The sequence below is a fragment of the Carcharhinus amblyrhynchos genome, unplaced genomic scaffold (genome assembly GCF_965287045.1).
Source record: "Carcharhinus amblyrhynchos unplaced genomic scaffold, sCarAmb.v2.hapA chromosome_133, whole genome shotgun sequence".
In the NCBI taxonomy this organism is placed as follows: Eukaryota; Metazoa; Chordata; class Chondrichthyes; order Carcharhiniformes; family Carcharhinidae; genus Carcharhinus; species Carcharhinus amblyrhynchos.
The window spans coordinates 444301-450130 of NW_027649873.1; positions in this window are offsets into that span (position 1 = coordinate 444301).

The window sequence follows — 5830 nt, forward strand, 5'->3', positions numbered from 1 at the left end:
CTGCGTATCCCTAATCAGATCGTAACTCTCCAAATGCTTATACATCCTATCTCTAAGAATCCTCTCCAACAACTTCCCTACCACTGATGTCAAACTCACCAACCTATAGTTACCTGGGCTACCCCTACTGCCCTGTTTAAACAACGGTACCACGTTCGCTATCCTCCAGTCCTCTGGGACCTCACCTGTGTCCAAAGAACAGACAAAGATTCGCTTCAGAGGCCCAGCAATTTCATCTCTCGCCTCCCTAAGCAGCCTGGGATAAATACCATCAGGCCCTGGAGATTTATAAAGAACAAAGAACAAAATCAGCCCGGGAAACAGGCCCTTCGGCCCAACGAGCCCGCGCCGCCATCTCAACACCACCATAGAACATAGAACATAGAACAATACAGCGCAGAACAGGCCCTTCGGCCCACGATGTTGTGCCGACCAGCTTTTAAAAAAAAACAACACTAACCCACTAATCTAAACCAATCCCATTTCGTCCATAAACCTATCCACAGATCTCTTAAACGCCCCCAAACTAGGCGCATTTACAACTGCAGCTGGCAGGGCATTCCAGTCCCTCACCACCCTCTGGGTAAAGAACCTACCCCTGACATCAGTCCTATAACTACCCCCCCTTAATTTAAAGCCGTGCCCCCTCGTGCTAGCTTTCTCTATCCTAGGACTCCCCCTCTCCAGTCCCCCTCTCCACCCACGACCCTTGTCTAATGTCTTATGGCCATCCAGATTAAGGGAATCTGATTTAGGGACAATTTATCCCTGCCAATCAGCCTAACAGCACATCTTTGGGGTGTGGGAGGAAACCGGAGCGCCCGGAGAAAACCCACACAAGCACGGGGAGAATGCGCAGACTCCCACAGACACCGGCCCAAATCCATATGTCTGGCAGCAATCAGCGATAGTCACTGAGCTGTCGTCTTGCCCAGTATCTGGTCCAGTTTAGGCACACACTAACGACATGAAGCACTAGGCCAATCTCAAACAAGAACATAAGAACATAAGAAATAGGAGCAGGAGTAGGCCATCTAGCCCTTCGAGCCTGCCCTGCCATTCAATAAGATCATGCTTGATCTGTTGTGGCTCAGTTCCACTTTCCGGCCCTCTCCCCATAACCCTTAATCCCCTCTCTTATCAAGAACCCATCAACCCGCATCTTAAAAATATTTAGCGAGGCAGCCTCCACCACTTCAACGGGCAGAGAATTCCAGAGATTCACCACCCTTTGAGTGAAGAAGTTCCTCCTCAACTCCGTTCTAAAACGCCCCCCCTTTATCTTGAGGCTGTGCCCCCTAGTCCTAGTGTCTTTTTTGAGCGGGAAGAGTCTCTCCACCTCTATCCTATCCATCCCATTCATCATCTTATACGTCTCAATGAGATCTCCCCTCATTCTTCTAAACTCTAACGAGTACAAGCCCAGTTTATTCAGCCTCTCCTCATAGCTCAACCCCCTCAACTCCGGTATCAGCCTAGTAAACCTCCTCTGCACTCCCTCAAAGGCCAAAATATCTTTGTGCAGGTGCGGCGCCCAAAACTGCACACAGTACTCCAGCTGCGGCCTCACCAATGCCCTATACAGCCGCAGCAAGACCTCCCTACTTTTATATTCAATCCCCCTCGCTATGAAGGCCGGCATCCCATTCGCCTTCCTGACCACCTGCTGCACCTGCAAGCTGGGTTTTTGCGACTCATGCACAAGGACCCCGAGGTCCCTCTGCACCGTCGCCTGCTGCAGTTTTTCACCACGTAAGTAATAGTCCTTCCTACCATTCTTCCTACCAAAGTGGACCACCTCACACTTGCCAACATTAAATTCCATTTGCCATTTCTTGGCCCATTCACCCAGCCTATCTAGATCCTTCTGTAGACGTTCCACACCCTCCGCACAATTTGCCATTCCACCAATCTTGGTGTCATCCGTAAATTTCGACACCCTACACTCGGTTCCCTCCTCCAGATCATCTATAGAAATGGTAAAAAGCTGAGGCCCCAGCACCGACCCCTGGGGCACTCCACTAGTCACCAACCGCCAATCCGAATAGCACCCGTTGACCCCCACTCTCTGCCTCCTATTTGACAACCAATCCTCTATCCACGCTAACACCCTACCCCCAACTCCATGTCCCCTGACCTTCTGCAATAACCTCTTGTGAGGTACTTTGTCAAACGCCTTCTGAAAATCTAGAAAGACCACATCCACCGGCTCTCCTCTATCGACTGCCCTAGACACATCCTCATAGAGCTCCAGTAAATTTGTCAGACACGACTTCCCTTTAATGAAACCGTGCTGCGTCTGCTCTATCAAGCAATTCCCTTCAAGATGCCTCGCAATTTCCCCCTTAATGACGGATTCTAACATTTTACCTACCACAGACGTTAAACTAACCGGCCTATAATCCCCTGCCTTTTGCCTGGCACCCTTCTTAAACAACGGCGTAACATTAGCCATTTTCCAATCTTCCGGCACTTCCCCAGAATCCAGCGACATCTGGAAAATAACCACCAAGGCATCCACTATCACCTCCGCCATTTCTTTCAGAACCCTCGGATGCATTCCATCCGGTCCTGGGGACTTGTCCACAATCAGCCCCTCCACCAAGAGCAGCCCCAGTACGACCCATCGGGTGTATGCCCCTCGTTCGACATGAGGTTTTAATACTACCTAAAAATCCCAACACTTCCTCCCTCGTAATGGATATTTCCTTCAACTGGTCTATAGCTCCCTCCAAGACAGTACCAGACGACAAGTCCCTCTCCTTTATGAATACTGACGCAAAGTATTCATTCAGGATCTCGCCCATTCCCTCGGACTCTAAGCACAGTTCCCCTCCTCTGTCCCTGAGGGGACCGATTTTTCCTCTAACCACCCTTTTGTTCCGAACATAGGAGTAAAATGCCTTTGGATTTTCCTTAATCCTGTCTGCCAAGACCACTTCATGCCCCTATATTGAGGACTGAGTTGACGACAAAGTTCCTCACTCAAAGTGTTGGGAATTTGTGGAATTCTCTGCCCAGTGAAGCAGTTGAGACGACATAACTGAATGTTTTTAAGGCAAGGATAGATCATTTTTTAAACAGTAGATGGTTTAAGGGCTAGTGTAACCAGGCGGGATAATGGAGCTGAGTCCACGATAAGATAAGCCATCTTATTGAATGGCAGAACAGATTCCAGGAGCCAGATGGCCTACTATTCCTGCTTTTAGTTCTTATCTTCTCATATTAGCTTGGTTTCTTTTTTTCTTGATCTGCCGCTTAAACTCAAAGTTCTTTCACCTTTCCCTACATTCTATCCATTTTAATTTTAGCATCCTCCTACACGTTCTTTGCTTTTGTATCTACAATATGCTCACTCATCTTCATTATTACTCTATTGCTGAATCTGCTTTCTCCAGTTTATCATTTCATCACTTAACTTCCCTTTATTTTTCCCTCTAACTGCCCCCAAACAACTCACAATCACTATAACTTTAATCATTTCATCTGCTCGCTCCCCTTGGGCTCCACACCCTTTTTGAGGGATCCCAGATCTTCTTCGCTATTGATGCCAAGTTCCACCCAATGTGGCCATTTTTTTTAATGGAGTTTATTTCTCAACGTTTCTTCCCATTTCTAACACTCTGCCATTTTCTCCGTTCCATCTGGTGTAAACTAAGAGAGGGAATGAGGCCATTTAGCTCAGGAACTCACTTTGTGCTAATGAAATATCTTCTATTCCCTGAACGCCTGGGGTATCAGCCAAGTGAATCTATCCACTCCTTACCCCCACAATACTATCAAAAGATCATTTCTTCTTGTAGCCGGCTCTAGAGTTACCCCCCTACCCCCCGCCATTGCTTAAGCTATAATACCATTTACTGCATTTATTGGATCAGAGTCAAAATCACTTAAAAAGTTTCCAGAGTCTAAACCGGAGCAACTTCCACCTCTATTTCTTGTCGGGTCACAGCTCGGGTGCCAACTTATGTTTCAAAACCTGTGTTTTAAAGTCTGCAGAGAACAAAGACACAAAGTTGATTTTAAATACTTTTTCCTTTTTTTCCTGAAGCTACATGTGAGACATAAATGAAATGCTCACTATCTCTTACCGTATTTAACTTACGATTGATTTCCACTTGCAATTAAAACCTGCTCAGGATTTCTCTGTCACACGGAGTCAGTTTTTTGTCCTCGTCTTCCAGATGTTGTCTCTCCTTGTGAGCTTGATTCCCAGGTTCTTCATCCCGACTTTCTGAACAAGATGGACTGTTAGCAGAGTTAAAACTCCAAATGTTCCTTGCTAACTCGACAGTGAATTGATCAGAACCCCACGTGAATCGTTCGATTCAATACAAACAGAATTGGTCACTCCAAACGTCACCTCTGGGCCAATTCAGTGCATATTGTTTCCATTCCAATGCCCAGATGAGGAACACAGGCTCCCTAAAGCCTGTTCAGAACTCGTCTCTGCCAAGGGAGAGGGATTGAATCTGAAACCTTCTGTTCTTTGACAAATTCCAGGCTGCGAGCCACATGGAAATCCCAACGTAATGCAAAATAAATCAACTGTAACCAAAAAAATAAATTGGACTGATTGGCGATCTTTCAGCATGTTGAACTTAAAACTCCATTCAGGCACAGTTGGTATAGATAAAACCTTCAGCACTTCACAACAAAACCTTGCTTTGGACTGAGCAGGAGTGGCGTTTGGTTCAATAATGTTCTTGCCGAGGTAGAGAGGAGCAGCGATTGTTGGAGGATCTGCTGAAGTACAGGTGGGGATTCTGAAATAGGAAATGGGGACAGTGCAATCCCAAAATATTCCCTCAAGTATGTTAGCAAGGACTAACTAGCTCGAATATCCATCATGATAAATAAAATGTCTCTGAGTGAAAAGAAGAACCCAACCAATCAAACCCACTTTTAATGGACAGATCCGCTCCTGTTTTTCGGGTAAGACTAAAACAATCCGGGTGGGGGGTCTTTCGGGTAAGACCAATACAATCCGGGTGGGGGGGGGTCTTTCGGGTAAGACCAATACAATCCGGGTGGGGGGGGGTCTCTCGGGTAAGACTAAAACAATCCGGGGGGGGGGGGTCTTTCGGGTAAGACCAATACAATCCGGGGGGGGGGGGGTCTTTCGGGTAAGACCAATACAATCCGGGGGGGGGGGGGGGTCTTTCGGGTAAGACCAATACAATCCGGGTGGGGGGGGGTCTTTCGGGTAAGACCAATACAATCCGGGTGGGGGGGGGGTCTATCGGGTAAGACCAATACAATGTGATAAAGTGAATAAAACAATGCCTCAGCAGTAGGGGTCAGAAAACATTGACAAAAATATGTTTTAGTGACCAGAAGAAGTGTCCACCAGCCTCCCACAGAGATCTGTCCGAGATTCCGCATTATTTGCCATGTATATAAAAATGTAAATAGCCATGTGTGCAGAGATATGTAAAACTTACTGTTGACACAAACATTAGACACGAAGACTTGCCACGGAGTCAACAGTGAGTTTAGGTGTCTTGAGCTACAATAAGACAGAGGCGGAATGGTCAACTAACCATGAAATGTAACCCTGAAGAATGTGAGATAATGTCCTTCGGAAGGATGAATGTGAGAAAGAAGTGTTCAATGAATGACACGACTGGAGGAAGTTGTGTGGAACAGAGTGACTTCCATGTGTTTGTCCACAGATCACTGGAACATGCAGACCAGAGACACTTCATTTGATCAATCAAAGCACAGATTCCAAAAGCAGAGGAGTCATGTTGCTTTAGTAGGCGAGGACACAGCTGAAGAATTGAGAGCTGTTCTGGTCGCCACATGATAGGATGGATATGATTGCACT